Source organism: Bubalus kerabau, chromosome 17, assembly GCF_029407905.1.
Source record: "Bubalus kerabau isolate K-KA32 ecotype Philippines breed swamp buffalo chromosome 17, PCC_UOA_SB_1v2, whole genome shotgun sequence".
Classification (NCBI taxonomy): Eukaryota; Metazoa; Chordata; class Mammalia; order Artiodactyla; family Bovidae; genus Bubalus; species Bubalus kerabau.
In genome coordinates this window covers 25548281-25568494 of record NC_073640.1, presented here as the reverse complement: position 1 = coordinate 25568494, position 20214 = coordinate 25548281, and the positions used below count along the sequence as shown (strand labels likewise).

At 44.3% G+C, this 20214-nt stretch overlaps 1 protein-coding gene and 1 long non-coding RNA gene across 9 annotated transcripts in view; one reads left to right on the top strand and one right to left on the bottom strand.

Annotated features, from left to right (window-relative positions):
- The window catches only part of FTO (FTO alpha-ketoglutarate dependent dioxygenase), a 422823-nt gene that overhangs the window by 17453 nt on the left and 385156 nt on the right, over nt 1–20214 (bottom strand). The gene's annotated exons all lie outside the window — the stretch shown is intronic.
- Nucleotides 889–8313, top strand: LOC129632185 (uncharacterized). Of its 6 annotated transcripts, none has more exons than XR_008704388.1 (5): nt 1036–1190; nt 2038–2083; nt 3328–3485; nt 3968–4186; nt 8176–8313. It is a non-coding gene; the product is annotated as an uncharacterized LOC129632185 (long non-coding RNA). The 6 variants fall into 6 exon arrangements; XR_008704387.1 differs by having other exon boundaries at nt 1036–1345; XR_008704389.1 differs by lacking the exons at nt 1036–1190; nt 2038–2083 and adding an exon at nt 889–1012.

Genomic DNA, 20214 nt, shown 5'->3' with positions numbered 1-20214 from the left:
CAAAATAAAAAGCTTTTTTTAAAAAAAAAAAAACAACAACCACCTGGGATTCTATACTCAGGAACAAGGAAAGAAAGGGGACAGGATGAGAAACTAGTATTCTCTGCCACACGAGGTCAGTGAATAGACATTAAGGTAATTTCTGCTAGAGATAAATGCTCTGGAGCAAATCAAACAGGAAATGAGTAAGAGAGCGAATGAGAGATGGGGGAATGGTTCTGCCTGGAGTGGGAGGAGCAGGCATCTCCCCCGGGGGAAAGAGATTTTAGGTGACCATGAGTCAAGCATGGTCAAGAGAAACCGCAAGGAGGCTGAAGGAGGGTGACCAAGGAATGCAGGTGGCGGGGTCAGAGAGGACCAGGGCCTTGGCAGCTATTGTACAGACTGATTGTATTCTAAGTGAGGTGGGAAAGCCCTGGGGAGCTTAAGAAGGAAAGGGACAGGATCCAGTCTCATCCTCTGCAGAAAACTTTCTTCTTTAGGAAGTGGGTGGTCATTTCATGAGAAGAAACTTCTACACTCAACCTACTCTCGGTGTTGAGTTGATGAAGTGAAATATTCTCCTTAAATCTCTTTCCTGGCCTGATGGGCCCTCCCCAGGCTGGCTGAGAGGGAGGGGCAGCACTGAGCCTGACCACCCCCATCGCTTTGACGTATCTTTTGAATGCAACTCACATCCAATTTTCACTTTTCTTTTCCTTCCGGGGGGTTGTGGATTCAGGCTGAGGAAGAAGTGTAATCTTAGATGCTGGGAGCCACAGAAGACTAAGATGGGCTCTGAGTCAGTGTGGGGGTTCCCTCTAAAACGACAGTTTGAAAGCAGTTTTTTGTTTTTTTTTTTATAATTGCACTTCAGTAGAAAGCGGACCAAATTCTGAAATCGTCCAAGCCGAAGCTTCTGCTGGGCTGCCGGTGTTGCCACCCGTGGACAAAAGCCCGTGGGCGCCTCGGCGAGGAAGGATGAGTTGCCCAGAGACTGCCTTAGGGGCTGCGCATGGCCTCCAAACTGCAGGTTAACTGGGCGGGTTGATTCATTAATCATCACAGCCACCAGGTTCCCATCCGAGCATCTCCAAGGAGCAAGCAGGCAGAGAGACCGGCCATTATCTATTTATTACTTACAGCCTTGTAGGGTCTCGCCTTCCGCAGGCTGGTGCAAAGCCTTCTACGCTGTGGCTTTGAAAGCTTGGGTCTGCAGTTCCCTTACTCTCTGGGGTGGTGGTGGGGGGCAATGTGTTCTCCCCACATGGGTGTTGGCTAGTGGGGTGACCTTGGCAAGGGCACGAAGACAGCATTTTCTCATCTGTCAAGGCGAGACAGCCACTGAGCCCCCGATTTTCGCCTGGTAAATACTCACACATGGGCCAAATACCGGCCACCTCATCTCAGAGCCCCCTTGGCTCCGGAAGAAGGCTTTTTTCCACCAGGGAAAAATGAATGAGGCCGTGTCCTTGCCTGGTACAAGTGAGAGATGCGGGTGGAGGCGGGGGTGGAAGACCAGAGCATTTCTTTGCAGGAAAGACACCCTTGGGCCTTCGCCGTGCATCCCAGGCGCTTTCTCATTTGCCAAAATCCAGAAGGTCACAGGGAATCAAAGGACGACTCTGCTTGTGCAGAATGTCATTATAGAGGAGGCTGGGAACGAGAGGCCTGTTACAAGTCACCTCTCCAGCTCCCGCGAACAGGCCGATTAGTGGAGAGGTTCGGCTCCTGACTGAGCGCGACAGGAGCGGGGTCAGCGGGGAATGGGCCAGGGCGCGGCGGTGAGTCAGGCTGGCACAGCGAGGGCCTGATTAGCGGCTGTCACCTCCTGCCCCTGTGCCTGGCCTGCCAGCGAGCCAGGCTTCTCAGCCAACTGCTAAGTTAGAATTTCACACTTTTTGGAAGAACGGTTCTGCAGTCGAGACCACCTGGGAGTTGGCACAGACTAGCCGACTGAGGGGCCATTATGCTTTCTCCGCATCACCCCCCAGCTGCTAGGGGAGCTCGGTGAGATGGAAGGAGCTTGCTGTTCCTAATTTAAATTGCTCTTTCTAGCTGGAGACGGACTGGTCCAGGTCCTAGTGCCCATCAGCACCCACTAGTAAGTTACGAGGCCGGGGTCATCTGTGTAATTGCTATTGGCAGGTGGCCTGCCCACGTGGTACGGGAGCACAGGTTTTAGGACAGCCTCCTCACTGCACAACAGTTCTTGCTCTGGCCTCTAATCCAGACCAGAAAGTGTACCATTCATTCATTTTTCCCCCCAGTGTACAGAGAAAAAAGGAAAGGCATTTAAAAACGCAACTGCTTCTAAGGACGAGATGATTTTAAGTCACCTCTTGGACGGATCACATTGTTTCCTTGATGGAGCGGAGGGACATGTGAACTCCACCTTCCCTGGGGTGCGAGGAAGGGGGATTCTCTGGAGCCTGATTTTACCTTCGTAACAGTTTCACCCAGGGCTGACCACATGAGCAGCCTTCTGGGAGAGATCCGTCCAGGAGGCCAGCAAATACAGACTAGCAGCAATTTAATTGGTTCCAAGTTAATGTCCTTTTCCACTTGGTCTCGTGTAAGCACCTGGGAGTTATGGCCACTAACTTAAAATGATTTATAAAGTTCTGTCCCAGGAGAAGGTCTCTGGACAGGCAGCCAGTGAGGCTCTGAATTATGCCTCCATAGTGGGTAGAGTACGAGGATAAAGGAACAGGCTCGGCTGTAAAGAATCTCTTGGAAGAGGGAGGGGAGTCTCATGTTTCAGCAGGGTAATTTTTGACAGTCGTGGCTCTTTTAGGTTTCAGATTTGACACAACCTCTATTCTTAGGAGCTCATCTTAGCTTATATCCTTCTTAGTTGGAAGCTGAGGTTAACAGACTTGCTCAGCTCATCTGTGGCAGAGTTGAGCTTCCCTGATGGCTCAGATGGTAAAGAATCTGCTTGCAATGCCAGAGAGTGGGTTCCATCCCTGGGTCAGGAAGATCTGGAGAAGGGAATGGCTACCCACTCCATCCACTCCAGTATTCTTGCTTGGAGAATCCCATAGACAGAGGAGCCTGGCAGGCTGCATTCCGGGGGGTTGCAAAGAGTCAGACACAACTGAGCGACTAACACTTTTCACTTTAGGAGACTAAGGATCTGGTCTGAGGACCCCTAGTTCACCATGGGTTTGCATGCTGCTTCTTTTTTAAAGTTATAGCTGTTAAGAGCTGACATTACTTGAGGGTCTACTTTGTGCCTCATCGGCATTCTAAGTGCTTTATTCATTTAATCCTAATCACCCTATGATGTTATGATTTTGTTTTAGAGTATTTCCTTACTTATATATTTATTTATTTGTGTGCCAGGTCTTGGCTGCAGCACTTGGGATCTTCAGCCTTGGTTGCAGCATGTGGAATCCTTAGTTGTGGCACGTGAGAGCTAGCTCCCTGATCAGGGATCGAACTTGGGCCCTCTGCACTGGGAACTTGGAGTCTTAGCTGCTGGTGCTTAGCCACAGGACCAGGTTAGTCCTGAGGTTATGATTTTTATCCCCAGCTTACAGATGGGAACACTGAGGCACTGAGTGGTGATGTCATTTGCCCAAGGTCACAGAGATTATAACTGACGTGACCAAGATATGAGCCCAGGTGACCTGGCCCCACAGCCATACTCCAAACTACCCTATCATGTTATTGAAACAGTGCACAGTGACAGTTTTAAATCTAATGATATATAGAGTTTATACAATGAAAAAAGCAGGAGTTCCCCGCTCTAATCCATCTCAGCCCTGGATTTGTTTCCAACAGTGGTTACCTGGTGTATCTCTCACCAATATGTACCACACTCCTATTCCTTGATCCTTCAACTTCAGATATAATCCTTTGTCTTCCTGCAGTGTGACATTAGGGTTTGACTCTCCTTATCCTGTGCATGTGAGACTGGTGTTCCAGGATTTACCCATATTCCGAGGCTCAGTTGGCCCTCTCTGTCATCTGCTTTAAACAGTAGACTGCAGCATGGGTGACATGAGAACAATTCTTTTAAAAAACCTGGAAGCTTCTGCTTTTGTGCACTTGGGTGTCTTGAGCCTCACTGCAAGAAGTCTGGGTATCTGCAGGAGAGACCACACAGAAAGGCCACGTGGAAAGATGGAGGCTGAGTGATCCCAGAGTCCCCAGCTGAACCCAGCCTTTCTGCTCCAGCTGCTGCCTGACGACAGTCCAGGTGAGAGACCCTCAGTGGGGCCAGTAGAAGAGCCTTCTATCCAGATGAGTCAACGCACAGAAGACCAGGGTCTTATATGAGAATTAGTAACTGTGATTGAGGGCTTCTCTGGTGGCTCAGACGGCAAAGAACCCACCTGCCAGTGTAGACACGGTTTGAGCCCTGGGTCAGGAAGATTCCCTCTTGGAGAAGGAAATGGCAACCCACTTCAGTAGCCCTGCCTGGGAAATCCCATGGACAGAGGAGCTTGGTGGGCTACAGTCCATGGGGTCGCAAAAGAGTCGGACACAACTTAGCGACTAGACAACAACAGCAGCTGGGTTGTTGCAAGCTGCTAAGTTTTAGAGTGATTTGCTGCAAAGCAAGCAACTGCAATAGAGTTTCTCTGTAGTTTTAGTTCCTTAATTGTATACCTTTGGAACTTTAGATGATATGCTTAAGTTCTACATCTGATTCCATTCACTTTTCTTACTGTGTTAAAAAATATATAATGTACAATTTGCCGTTTTACCTACTTTTAAGCATATAACTCAGTGGTATTCATTGCATTCACAATGTTGTACAAGAATCACCAGTATCTGCTTCTAAAATTTTCTCACCATCACCTCAAACAGAAATTCATTATGCAATTCCCCATTCCCTCTTGCTGCAGCACCGGTAACCTCTAATTGACTTTCTGTCTCTCTGAGTTTGTCTATTTTAGATAGTTTGTATAAGTGGAATCATATATTTGTCCTTTTGTGTCTGGTTTATTTCAGTTGGCATGTGTTTTTGAGGTTTGTACAGGTTATAGCATGTGACAGAATTTTGTTCCCTTTTATGGCTGAATAGTATTCCATTCCATGTATGTAACATGTTTGGTTTACTCATTCATATGCTCGTGGATGCTTGGATTGCTTCCACCTTTTAGCTACTGTGAAAAATGTTATGAAGTATCTATTTGAATCCCTGTTTTCAATTCTTTTGAATTTATACCTAGGAATGGACTTGCTGGGTCACATAGATGCTAATTCATTTAACTTTTTCAGGAACCACCAAATTATTTTCCAAAGGTATTGTGTGGTTTTACATTTCTAGCAGCAATGTATGAGGGTTCTAATTTCTCCACATCCTTGCTAACACTTGCTATTTTGTTATTTTTAAAAAATTATTATAGCTCTCTTAGTAGGTGTGAAGTAGTCTCTCACTGTGGTTTTAATTTACATTTCCCTAATGATTAATGGTCATAAACATCTCTTCATGGACTTACTAGATATTTGTATATCTTCTTTGGAAAAATATCTAATCAATTCCTTTGCCCATTTTTTAATTGGGTTGTTTGTCTCTTAGTTCTTGAATTTTAGGAGTTTTTTATAGTCTGGATAGTAAACTTCTATCAGATATATGATTTACAAGATTTTTTCCTCTATTTTGTAGGTTGTCTTTTCACTTTCTTGGCAGTGTTCTTTGACACACAAAAGTTTTTCATTTTTGATGAATTTATCTATTTTTTCTTAGGTTCCACTAACTTTTGGCAGAATCTTTCAACTTCCCCTTTTATAAAATAAGGATAAGAGTGCCCAGTATAGAATGAGAGATGGGGCCAGTTAACAGCCTAAACAGTGTTGCAGGAATGAGAGATACCTAATGTTTCATGAGAAGGCAATGGCACCCCACTCCAGTACTCTTGCCTGGAAAATCCATGGATGGAGGAGCCTGGTAGGCTGCAGTCCATGGGGTCGCTAAGAGTCAGACACGACTGAGCGACTTCACTTTCACTTTTCACTTTCATGCATTGGAGAAGGACATGGCAACCCACTCCAGTGTTCTTGCCTGGAGAATCCCAGGGACGGGGGAGCCTGATGGGCTGCCATCTATGGGGTCGCACAGAGTCGGACACGACTGAAGCGATTTAGCAGCAGCAGCAATGTTTCATGAACTCTGGTGGAAGGATCTTTTCCACCTGTGTGTCATTCTTAAGTCAGTTGTTGGTTTTCAGCAAAGCTAAACACTACCTGACAAGACTGTTAACCCTAAACCTAACGTGTGAATTATTAAAAAAGAACTTAGAATCTTTACACCCACTCAGATTGGAAGTCTTCAATCTGCACTTCCACAAATGTATAGAATCTGACTGTGTACCTGCCTTATTTCTTCCATTAACCCAGAGGGAGCCAATGAGCATCTCCGCACCTATCCGATTCTAGCTAGCCCAGAAGAATGACAGTATCTGATATCCCTAGTAAACATTTTCATGGAACTTACCCCTCAAACCTCCCGGCCAAAGATTTTAGTCCTTTAAAAGAATTTCCTGCCATCTTCCATTAGATTTGTCAGAGACTGAGGTATGGTTATTAACACCATACACGTATGTGTATACTAATTGGCAAGTCATCCTTTACATAATCATAGACACCTCTTTATAGCATGAGTGTTGGTGAACAAGGCAAATAGAGAACCTAGTACCATGGAGGAGAATTTCCCAGGATGCAACTGCAGCTCAGGGCACACAGTCTGACCTTCAGCATAACTCAATCTACATAACAGCAAACTCACAATGATAGTCTCCTTGAATAATAGCTCTACTTGGGCATTTCTTACAGCTGATTATCATTTTCCCCCTATTGAAAACATTTAATTCACTGCCATCTGGAATGTCTATTTATGTGTGGGGCGCATATGATACCAAATGTCTCATAATTGTTTTGGTCCTTCCCATCAGAAAGGAGACTTAGATTGGTAGAAGACATTAAAAAAGTATGGGGTCAGGTCAGTATAAACATTCTCAAAACTGTATTTGCAAAAGCCAGCATTGCTCTTAAGACAATTACATGTGCTCTATCTTGGTCCTAAACATTTAATGGTGTTTTGCAGAACTGCTTATAATTTGAAAAACTGGAAACAGCCTAAATGTCCATTATCATGGGACTAATACTGAACGATGGTATTTACAACCTATGGACATCTCTGCAACAATTAAATAGATTTATATCATACGTTCTAACATAGAGAGATTCCTAAATCTAGATATGTTTGTTATTGAGTAACAAAAGCAAGCTGGGTATTGACTGGCAGAACCAATGGTGGTTTGTCATGACCATTTAGGTAAAACAAAGAAAACATATTTATCTGAAGTACATCTAGAGGTCTATAAATGCACAGAAAAATATTTGGAAGGGTGAGAAGGTCTGAGATTTAGGGGTAGTGCTCAAAAAGTACTTGATGAAGTTTTAATGGTGAAAAAACCAAAATACCTTCGAGTTAGGGACGCGAATCAGCTGTTAAAGAATATAAGCAGCTTCAGTTCTCACTTCTGTTCTACCAGCCAGAATTCTGGAAACTCAGCAAGAAGTAAATTCTTGGTTTAGTCAATATAGGAATTTGAAGTCAACCAGGTAAAACAACTCCTTTGCATCTTAAAGGAGACTTTACCTACAACATCCTGGTTGTTTCAGTAAAGGTAGGGTCCTCTGAGGACTGGAGTAGAAAAGGGATTTCTCCAGACTATTTCATCTTCCCCAAACTCCTGCCATTCCACTGAAACTGAAGCCTTGCAAGCGGGGAGAGGAAAAAAAATACAGGACCAGTGGCTATACTTATTTTAAACACCTAAGCTTTATAAAACTTCTTTCATCTACATGTCTCTTAAGAAAACTGTCAAAGCAACAAAGAAGCAAAGTGGAAACAGATGTTTTTCTACCAAAAATGCTCTCAGGGATGGTTTCAGATATTCACGTTCATTTTCTAAGTAACGGTACCAACCAGCTCTTCTTGTCCACCATTACAGCCCCCGGCATGTTTCTCGGGGCCCCTCTGACGCATGCTTAGACAGGATCTGGCCCCAGAAGCCTAGGTTCCCAGCAAGCCCTGTGGTCAGAGGAAGGCATGGCGCTCCCGGTCAGCTCAGCCTCTGGGCATCTCGATCCACAGGCCTAAGAGTGCATGCTCTGCAGGCCAAGTCAGGGCAATGGCATTTTACTCTCCGACTGATTTCTTTTTTCCCTTTGCAGGCAGGGCAGCCCACTGGAACTCCTCTGGGATGTGAACGGTCCTGGGAACACAGGCTCTTCCCCTCCAGTTCACGACCCCTCCCCCAAGTCTCTGCTTTTAGGCACCTCAGTTGCTAAAGGCATTTAACTTTAATTCCATTTGACTTCAATTGTGTCCAAATTACTGTAAAAAGGAAGAAGACAACAAGCTGTAAATATGAAGAGAGACAGAAAATCATTGAGAATCCTGCCTTTATGAATATTTGATGAAGAAAGGTTAGATCCATAGCTGGTAAATTATAAGAAATTATGTCCATCATGTGACTCTGTCAGCAAAGGTTAATACAAATGGGTTGGGACTTAGTTGGGATGACAACGCAGATTAAAAAAGATTTGTCCTGTCCTCTCTGCAATTAGTTTTTCTCCTATTATTAGTGTAATAGACTTGATCATTAGGATTATGGCAACAGAACAACTGCTCGGCAAAATCATTTTGTTTTGCAGACCCAGCGTTGCATTTTCACAATAAATTTTTCATCTCTGCTAATCTTGCCCTTAATTGTGTGGTTGCTGTGGGCAGGATCCAATGATTAACTCTTTTGATCCTACAATGCCCTTGCCATCAAGTACGCTGATTACATGCAGACTGAACGTGCGAGCCTACATTTTTCTGTAGCTGGATACATGGCTCTCGTGGTTCATTTAGCGCAAGCAGAAAAATGGTTATTTTTGCTCAAATAACAGCTCCAGTCAAGTGTGAAATTGTATATAATTGTGTTATAGGATTTTGCCCAGGTTAAAGGGCTTCTTGGGGTTTGCATTATGAACCTCATTTCTCAGGTATTTATGATTCGTTTTCCACTTTTAAAAAATCTGAATTAGGCTTAACCTTCTCTGCTCAGAGGCCTTATTGTCGTTGTTGTTGTTATTATTATTTTGCAAAGGGGATTAAAGTACTCATCTCGCATTCTTTGAACCAAGGCAGAGAATGTAATTGATGTCAAGCACAGTGAGCTGGGAGGTAGAACAAATAGCACGATGGACCCCAACAGCTGAAGGCGTAATTTATCCAAGTGGTGGCTTGGATTTCCAGTGGTACCTTGATGCCCTTTCCACAAGGTTGAAGACCTTGGAGATGGAAGCCAAAGAGAGGGTGGAGGGAATGAATAACAAGTTAAAGAAAGACAAATCAGAGGGTTCTGAGGTTTCTAGCTATTCCAGACCAGACTATAAACAAGCAACTGATAAACAAAGTGCAGTGAATGACACGCTGCTAGCTTATTTATCACCACTCTGTGCTCTTTCTGGATAACTCTACTGCCCTTGCCAAAGACCACTCTTTCTTTTGATACCTACACACCTTGCATCACATACCACTGAGTTGCTACATAGTTTTTAAAGGAGGGATGTGGCTGATGGAATACTTAAAGATCACTACCAGATGAGGAGAAAGGCAAATATGATTTCTGCCATGGCGGGGGGTGGGGGTGGGGGTTGTCCAGGAGGGGAAGTTGAAGAGAATGGAGCGCACTCACAACAGAAAAGGAAAATAAAAAATAAAAACCTAAACACATAAATGTCATAAATGCTAAGAAATCAAGAGACCCTAGAGGCCCAATGCAGAAGACAAAGTTTTTTCCCAAATCTAACGTAAGGCTACAAATAAACTTATTTACAAAACAGAAAGAGACTCACAGACCTAGAGAACGAACTTATGGTTGCCAGGGGGGATGGAAGGTGGGGAAGGGACAGTTAGGGAGTTTGGGATCAACATGTACACACTGCTATATTTAAAATGGTTAACCAACAAGGTCCTACCTTATAGCACAGGGAACTCTGCTCAATGTCATGGGGCAGCCTGGATGGGAGGGAAGTCTGGGGGGAGAATGGATACGTGTATATGTATGGCTGAGTCCCTTTGCTGTCCACCTGAAAACATCACAGCTTTGTTAATCAGCTACACTCCAATATAAAATAAAAAGTTAAAAAAAAATAAAGTAAGGCTAGAAAATGTAGATAACTAGGGAAAAGTCTCAGGAAGGGTTAAGTGTGACAGCCAAAAGAATAATGGGAACTGTCATGCCTGTAGCAATCTCACTGTAGAAGTGGTGTCTAAGCAAGGTCCGCCGAGAGACACCCCCCAACTGAAGCATACACTCTGCCCCGACTTGCAGTCAGCCCAAAGGAGGAGACTTAACACATCAGGGAGCTTGCCGGATTATCAGATCAACTAATCAATAGCATTGACAATATTCCTGCCTAAAAGCATAGGTGGGGGGAGCAGTAAGTGAGGCACCAAAGCAGACAGAATCTTTGCCAATACATTACCTTGGACCTTTGACTTCTGCCAAGGGCTCTAGAGGCACGGGACTTTTCTTCCCAAGACCTGGGATTTTCTGCCTAAGTGACTTTGACCTGCTTGAGCTGAGTCAATTGCATCCTTCACCAGCGATGGGTACCGGGGACGTACGCAAATGGCGCAGACCCGGTCTCCCAGGCATCGGAAGCACCGTGTCGGGTCATGCCATTACCGGCTCCCGGCAGCCCTCCCTCCCGGCCTCTGTAAATCTCAGCTGTGTGTGCAACATCGCTGGGCTCAGTGGAATACAAATGGCTTCTCCATGTACCTGGATGGCTCCTGAGACTTGAGCCACCTGAAGAGTTCTCTTCCCTCTGTGTGACCTACACCTGGAGGCTCTGAAAAGACATTCTGGCCCCTCTCAACTCACTGAATTTAATGCTCCAGAGAGTAACCAGATTTCATCACTGAGAATGAAGCTAATTCAGAGAGACAAAGGAAATACACTCTTCATGTTCCCACATCTATAAAAGAGCATTCGGGGCTATTCAAAACCCAACTCATTAAATCCACGCCAAAAATGCTCTGTGGAGTTTGAGCATCTCCCCCAAACTGCTGCTTCTGCTATAGCATTGTGGATCCTAGCCCCTAAATATCAAGCTGAACCCTAAACTGAGAAACACAGTTGTAGCTGGTAAAGCCTAAAGCAGGACCATCAAGAGAAGAGGACTTAACAAATAAGTATCTGCTATGGATTTATTGGCTTCCCTGGTGGCTCAGATGGGAAAGAATCTGCCTGCAGTGCAGGAGACCCCGGTTCAATCCCTGGGTAGGGAAGAGTCCCTGGAAAAGGAAAGGGCAACCTGCTCCAGTATTCTTGCCTGGGGAATCCCATGGACAGAGGAGCCTGCCAGGCTATAGTTCATGGGGTTGTAGAGATGGGCACATCTGAGCGACTAACACTACTACTATAATACTACTACTATGGATTAGTTACTTGATTTAACTTAAATTTTTTTTTATTGAGTTATAATTTATATACCATACAATTCACTTGCTTTACTTGCAGAATTCAATGATAGTTCCCCGACCAGGGATGGAACCCAAGCCCTCAAGATTTTAAATGCAAGTCTTAACCGATGAACTGTCAAGGCAAGTTTTGGATTTAATTTTCTTAACTCTGCATAATCATTTAAAGTTTACTGATGAAGAAAGTGAGACTTAAGACAAAGAGATTACGTAACTTGTCCAAAGACACGAAGCTTCGCCAAGGAAAGACTGGGATTCAAACTCAGGTTTGGCAGGCTCCAAACCACTACCCAAAACTCTGAGTACCAGCGAATGTTGCTTCATTTCTACCAGAGGGACAAAAGACAGCGTAGCAGACACAGTAAAGGCTAATAGAGGAAATGTCACTCCTTCAAACTTCCAGACTCCCAGGGAACGAGATGCATGCCTTGGAAGGGATACTGCTTTTGGCATTTGTTCTGATCTCCATCAGGACACAGAATGGGGCTGTAAACATGGGATCCCAAGAGGTAAAATGCAGAATTTCTGTGAACACAGAGCCCGCATGGTCCACACCGTACCAGTCACCGGGCTCTCTTACCCATGACAAAGCCAAGGTTTTCTAAAATGGGCAGATTATTGTAGTCTGCCTGGCTGTGCTGTAACTATTTCAAGGACTATTAAATTAAACCCTGGAGACAGTTTCCCTTAAGATAAAGAGCATGCTTTTTATTGTGCCATCAAAGGAGACCAGAAAACCTGAAGCTTTCAGCTTTAAAGACAACATAATGAGATCAGAGATTTTGCTTGCAAAGAAATTAACTTTCGGTTAATTAATGAAAGTAACCTTAAACAGCGGGCGTGTTGCCAACAACCAGGACACTATAATAAAAAGGAGGCGGGGAGATAATGGGCTGCTTTCAAGGGGCCAGGGCTCAGCAGCCCAGAAAAGAAATTTGATGAGGATGCTGCTTGTAAATTTGATCTCAAATTCTTAAGATGAACAAATAATAGTCTTATCTGTAATAAAGTCAGCTACAAATGCTTTCTTTTCACCCATAATTTTCTGTTCAATTTAGATAGAAGATTTAATTAGATGCTGGTGAAACACTAGTTATTTAATAAAACCCTTAATCAAAATCTAATCGATGGTACATAGAAACCACTGTAACATAATCACAATTTAAAAAAAATACATTTTAGAGTATTCACTTTTTACAGTTAAGAAAATCTGTGGATGCAATATATTCTGTTTCCTGCTCAAGGCAGGAGCTAAGAAGGCAAACCCAATTTAAAAAAAAGCCCCCAAACTGCAACCCTTTCTCCCTTCTCATAAAGTTTGCTTTTAAAGATTTTCTTTTGTCCGTTGCAACCAAAAGAGGCCCTTGAGCCAAAATGAAGAATGATCCCTCCCACCTCATGAAGTTTTTAAACTAAAATTTGCTTATCATGAGAAACTGACTTTTAAGAATTTCTAAAATTGTCTGAGAAACAACATGGGCCTCTCAATCTGTTAAATTCAATTGTAGTTTTGCCATTATAGACTATGGGAATCCTGAAATTCCCCAAGAGTATGATAATGGATCAAGAGTGACATAGCATATATGAAGGTGATGCTAAAGATACTGAGAGTATATGCCTAAGCTTCTAAGTACTTTAACCAGATGCAGAATTGCGAACTAAACATCCTGAGCACCTCCCAGATTTCACCCAATATGGTGATTTTTCGAGGTCACATTTCCTACATAAACTTTAAAAAAATTGATTTATTTATCTCTGGCTGCACTGGGTCTTTGTTGTTGCAAGTGGGCTTCTTCTAACTGCAGTGAGTAGAGGCTACTCTCTAGCTGCTATGATGTACGGGGCTTCTCATTGCCGTGACTTCTCTTGTTGCAGAGTGCAGTCTTCAGGCACAGGAGTTCAGTAGTCGTGGCGGGTGTCCTTAGTTGCCCTGGGGCATGTGGGATCTTACTGGACCAGGGGCTGAACTTGTGTCCCTTGCATTGGCAGGATTCTCAACCAATGGACCCAGTGAAGTCTCCTACGTATAACTTTTATATTTGTGGGAATGTTGGTTTCCATGTGAAGTTGCTCTGCTCTCAGCCTCTGAAGCAAGAATGGCAAAATTTTTGTAACGTTGGTCATCTGCGTTCTACAGATGAGTGAAAGGAGCTGGAGAGCTTGGAGGCAGAGACACTGCCCTTGACTCAACAGTTCAAATTCTATTTCCTATATGCCGTGTCTCTTTCCTTGACATTGCATAACTCTGACTGAAATAATTTCCTAGACTCACAGACTGGGGGTGGAATTTAACTTAGTAGAAGCGATAACTCCCCTGGCCCAAGATGCTGGTGGAAATCAGTCTGCTTTCTGCTAATGTCTTTAACTGACCCAGCACTGAAACGCACAAGCCTGTGAAGTGAACTCTCTGTGTCCTTGGCCGTGGCCATGTGGTGTCTCTGCTCGTGTCTGATTTGAGAAGGTTGCTGTTTAATGCATCTGGATGTTGCGATCATCCAGATTTAATCATCAGGATGGGGGTTCCAGAGGCTTCCGCTGTATATAAATTTAAATAATGGCCCCTCCCCTTTTGAAGGAAGGAAAGTCCATAGAATTCGCCCATCTGTTCCATGGGGCTGTTCATTCTGACTTTCTGATTAGATATCTCCTACTATCCAGGGCACGCCGTAATCTCCAAACAATGCTGCAGTGTTTGGGGGTATCTGATGATTTATAGCGCTTGTTATTTTTGGTTCAAATCTGCTGCCTCTTTGGCTACTGACCCGAGGGCAGGGCATGGCATGGACTGAACATGGTCAGAGCTTATTTCAATCCACTGTGCACAAGAGGCAGCCAGTGTGTGTGGTGGTGGGGTGACTATTGGGCACTCTGGGACCATGTAGTCTCTCAAGAATGTGTCCTGAGTGGGTGTCAGGCTGGATCTCATTTCTGTGTCTGCCATGCCGATACCTGCATGGCTGGCTCAGCCACTAATGCGAGCCAGTCCCAGACTGGGCTGGAGGACAATAGAAATTGGGGACCTGCCACAAAGTTCCTGGAAAATAGAATGCGGACACGATCTGAAATAAGATCTCATTGCCTCCTTTGGGAAGGCGGGGCTTTAGACAGCCCCTGGAGCCCCTCTGCCTGTATCTCTTTCCAGTGGGAGCTATGTTCCATCAGTCACCTTCCCTCCCTCCCCTCTACACACTGGCTTCTTCTCTGCCTCATTGCCATACCCAGGGACAAGAGACACATTCTTTTGTTGAAAAAAAAAGTGTTGATGTGCCTCCAGGTCTGAAAAGCAAAATAGGAGAAAGAAAAATCCCAACCCCCTTTTTTGGGAGAAAGCACAGAGGCCGTCTCTGAAGCTTTCTTAAATATTAACATTATAATGAGAAGACATGGGGTTTAGCTCCACTTGTGGGTTTTACACAACATCCTGCCCCAACAGGATCTTTTGAGGCCCCGTGATGCCTCCGAGCATGAGCTGTTCTTCCAGAGGGATGTTGACTTTTGTGGTCTATTAAGCAAGCAATGCATAAGTCAAAGTATATTCTTGCAGGGGAACGCTGACGCAAGCGCTCCAGGGCCAAACTGTCTGAGTTGGTCCCTTCTCTCCTGGGCTTTTGCTTAAGAGAAGTTTCCATAATGGGACAAGGGTGGTGGCCAGCTTTGGTGTTCAAACAATTATTGACCAGGTGACAAAAACCATGGAAGGAGACTGTTATCTCTGTGTTCCTGGGGAAGCCGCTGAAGCTCCTGGGTGGTGCGTGGCATTCAAGGCAACCTGGTGTCCTAGCATAGTAAGCAGAGGCCCCGCACCACTGGGCAGCTGAGGCTCAGTGGTGGAGACCCTGAGCTCTGAAGTCCAAGAGAGGCATGGGGTGGAGCCCTGACTGTATGACTGAACTTGGGAAAATGACAAAATCTTGCTGAGCATCCTTATCCATAAGTGGGGAAGTAAAAATGCATTTCATGGCACGGCTGGGAAGACTGCCCAAGGTCACAGCTGTGAAGGGTAGGTTAGCCCAAGGCCTGGCACAGAGTCATGAGCTCAATAGACAACGGCTACCGTTCTTAGTGTAATGTCTTCCCTGGTGCTCGGTGACTGCAAGAGTTAGTGGAAGTGTTATCGTTCAGTCGTGTCTGACTCTTTGTGACCCCATAGACTGTATGTAGCCCACCAGGCTCCTCTGTCCATGGGATTCTCCAGGCAAGAATACTGGAGTGGGTTGCCATTCCCTTCTCCAGGGGATCTTCCCACCCCAGGGATCGAACCCACGTCTCCTGCATTACAGGCAGATCCTTTACTGTCTGAGCCACCTGGGAAGCCCCGGTGACTGCAAACTGTGACAGTTTCTGTGACAGTTATTCCATCACTGTCTTTTTTTAAATTAATTTATTTTATTTTTATGTATTTGGCTGTGTTGGCCTTGGTCGCAGCACTCGGGATTCTTCGCTGAGGTACACAACTCTCTGGTTGTGGTGCGTGGACTCACTGGTTGCATGCAGCCAGTTGGACTTAGTTGCTCCGTGGCATGTGGGAGCTTAGTTCCTCAGCCAGGGATTGAACCCACATCCCCTGCATCGCAAGGTGGATTCTTAACCACTGGACCACCAGAGAAGTCGCCATCACTGTCTTTAAGTCAAGAGATGCCTCTCCTTTCGTCCTGAATGTGATGCTTAGCCCTCTCTAGCATTCCAAGGCATGACCTCACTCTGGTTGGCATCGCGTGAGGACGGCAGCAACGGCGTAAGGCTCTGGTGCAGAGCTGACAAAATGCTGGCTCAAGGGTGACATTTTGCTCCCAAATATTTATTGTGGCCCCAATAGTTTTGGCTTTTATACTTTTTTTTTTAAGAAGTGAATCAGTTCTTTTTTGAAAAAGAAAAAGAAATCTAGAGATTTTGCTCAAACAGTCAGATGTTTGGCTTTGCGTGAAAAACTGAAAGACATGCTTATCTGGGTCAATATCCCCCCAGGATGATAACTAGGGGGAGCTGAGTAGCGGCTGCCCCCTTTAGACAGGACACACGTGCTCCAGTGTGAATCAAATCCCACCTCTCCACGCTCGGCCTGCTTCATTCGTCTCCATTATGTTCTGCTCCAGCTCACTGGGCTGTAAAAGAGCCAACCCCTATCTGTGGCCATGTACCATCCGCTGGTTGTCTCGTGTCTTCTAGGATGCTGCCATTTTGCTTTCTGAACTCTCAGTTCAGAAGGGCCTTGGCTGAGGAGGGCTTCCTTGTTGTCTCCTGAGTTGCCCCACTCCACAGGAGTTCCTTGGTGGGCTCTGCATGTTTTTCCCAGGGTGACCATCAACAAACATCCTGTCCCTCATTTATTTTCATTCCCTAACTCTAGGTAACAGGCAAATTTGGCCTTGGAGTACAGAATGAAGCAGGGCAAAGGCTAATAGAGTTTTGCCAAGAGAACACACCGGTCATAGCAAACACCCTCTTCCAACAACACAAGAGAAGACTCTACTCATGGACATCACCAGATGGTCAATACCAAAATCAGATTGATTATATTCTTTGCAGGCAAAGATGGAGAAGCTCTATACAGTCAGCAAAAACAAGACCAGGAGCTGACTGTGGCTCAGATCATGAACTCCTTATTGCCAAATTCAGACTTAAATTGAAGAAAGTAGAGAAAACCATTAGACCATCCAGGTATGACCTAAATCAAATCCCTAATGATTATACGGTGGAAGTGAGAAATAGATTTAAGGGACTAGACCTGATAGACAGAGTGCCTGAAGAACTATGGACGGAGGTTTGTGACATTGTACAGGAGACAGGGATCAAGACCATCCCCAAGAAAAAGAAATGCAAAAAAGCAAAATGGCTGTCTGAGGAGGCCTTACAAATAGCTGTGAAAGAAAGGAAGCAAAAAGCAAAGGAGAAAAGGAAAGATATACCCATTTGAATGCAGAGTTCCAAAGAATAGCAAGGAGAGAAAAGAAAGCCTTCCTTAGCGATCAATGCAAAGAAATAGAGGAAAACAACAGAATGGGAAAGACTAGAGATCTCTTCAAGAAAATTAGAGATATCAAGGGAGCATTTCATGCAAAGATGGGCACAATAAAGGACAGAAATGGTATGGACCTAACCGAAGCAGAAGATATTAAGAAGAGGTGGCAAGAATACACAGAAGAACTGTACAAAAAAGATCTTCACGACCCAGATAATCATGATGGTGTGATCACTCACCTAGAGCCAGACATCCTGGAATGAGAAGTCAAGTGGGCCTTAGAAAGCATCACTACGAACAAAGCTAGTGGAGGTGATGGAATTCCAGTGGAGCTATTTCAAATCCTGGAAGATGATGCTGTGAAAGTGCTGCACTCAATATGCCAGCAAATTTGGAAAACTCAGCAGTGGCCACAGGACTGGAAAAGCTCAGTTTTCATTCCAATCCCAAAGAAAGGCAATGCCAAAGAATACTCAAACTACCACACAATTGCACTCATCTTATATGCTAGTAAAGTAATGCTCAAAATTCTCCAAGCCAGGCTTCAGCAATACGTGAACCATGAACTTCCAGATGTTCAAGCTGGATTTAGAAAAGGCAGAGGAAACAGAGATCAAATTGCCAACATCCGGTGGATCATCGAAAAAGCAAGAGAGTTCTAGAAAAATATCTATTTCTGCTTTACAGACTATGCCAAAGCCTTTGACTGTGTGGATCACAATAAACTGTGGAAAATTCTAAAAGAGATGGGGATACCAGACCACCTGACCTGCCTCTTGAGAAATCTATATGCAGGTCAGGAAGCAACAGTTAGAACTGGACATGGAACAACAGACTGGTTCCAAATCGGGAAAGGAGTATGTCAAGGCTGTATATTGTCACCCTGCTTATTTAACTTGTATGCAGAGTACATCATGAGAAATGCTGGGCTGGATGAAGCACAAGCTGGAATCAAGATTGATGGGAGAAATATCAATAACCTCAGATATGCAGATGACATCACCCTTATGGCAGAAAGTGAAGAAGAACTAAAGAGCCTCTTGATGAAAGTGAAAGAGGAGAGTGAAAAAGTTCGCTTAAAGCTCAACATTCAGAAAACTAAGATCATGGCATCTGCTCCCATCACATCATGGCAAATCGATGGGCAAACAGTGGAAACAGTGGCAGACTTTATTTTTGGGGGCTCCAAAATCACTGCAGATGGTGATTGCAGCCATGAAATTAAAAGACGCTTACTCTTTGGAAGGAAAGTTATGTCCAACCTAGACAGCATATTAAAAAGCAGAGACATCACTTTACCAACAAAGGTCCATGTAGTCAGAGCTATGGTTTTTTCGGTAGTCATGTATGGATGTGAGAGCTGGGACTATAAAGAAAGGTGAGCATGGAAGAATTGATACTTTTGAACTGTGGTGTTGGAGAAGACTCTTGAAGAGTCCCTTGGACTACAAGGAGATCCAACCAGTCCATCCTAAAAGAAATCAGTCCTGAATGTTCATTGGAAGGACTGATGTTGAAGCTGAAATTTCAATACTTTGGCCACCTGATGTGAAGAACCGATTCATTTGAAAAGTCCCTGATGCTGGGAAAGACTGAAGGCAGGAGGAGAAGGGGACGACAGAGGATGAGATGGTTGGATGGCATCACTGACTCAATGGACATGAGTTTGAGTAAACTCTGGGAGTTGATGATGGATGGGGAGGGCTGGCGTGCTGCAGTCCATGGGGTTGCAAAGAGTCAGACATGACTGAGCAAACTGAACTGAACTGAACTGAACTCTAGGTAAACTGATGGATGTGTCTCCTTCTGTGATAGCATTCCTGGCTTCACTTGGGGGCCAGTTTAGGTGCAAAGAATATCAGGCGATATCAGATCACAAAGTCCAGAATCAAGTTCTTTTTGGGTTTGGTCATCCTGTGCCTATGTTTCCTTATCATTATTGATTATGTCAACAGGCACTGAATTCACTGTAGTAGTGTTTGTTAGTCACTCGGCGTGTCCAACTCTTAGCCACCCCACGGACTATAGCCTGCTAGGCTTCTCTGTCCATGGAATTCTCCAGGCAAGAATACTGGAGTGGGCAGCCATCCCCTTCTCCAGGGACTGAATTCACTCGGTACTCACAAACACTACCCCGTCTCCAGGGACGTGCTTAGCCTATGTGAGAGCTGCAGCAAATCATTTTTCATGCCCTTGCCTCTCTATCACAAAATCCTCTCAATAATTAGCATATTATAATCAGTAATAATATTTTCCTTGCTTTAGTCTTCAATTTCAAATAACCAATGAACAATTAAAGAATTTATTTAACTTCAAATTATGATTCAAATTCAATAAAATATTTTACATAGGGAAGTAAAAGTTTCATTTACCAAATAACAACTATTACAGAGAGATTTGTCAACTGTTTCACAGCTTTAAATTTTAAACAAAAAACAAAAGCTTCAAGTGGTCACATGGTATGGAAGCGTTGAAGCACCCCAATTGTTTTTTGGTCTTGCTGATCACTGTTTATTTCCCATCTACTGGTTAGATGCAGGAATATGGCAAGCATAGTGGCTGGAGATATACACCACACCCGAAGCAAGGTTCAGTCATTTCCAAATGGTGATGAACTTACTCTTGAGATGAATGGGTGCAGTTGAGTACATATGTGTCAGTTGTTGACTGCACAAATTCTCTTGAGTGGATGTCTATGCCAAATACAATGTTTCTTAAAGGATGTCTTACTAAAAAGTGCTAATCTGAAGCTTGTACACACATGAGTAAACTT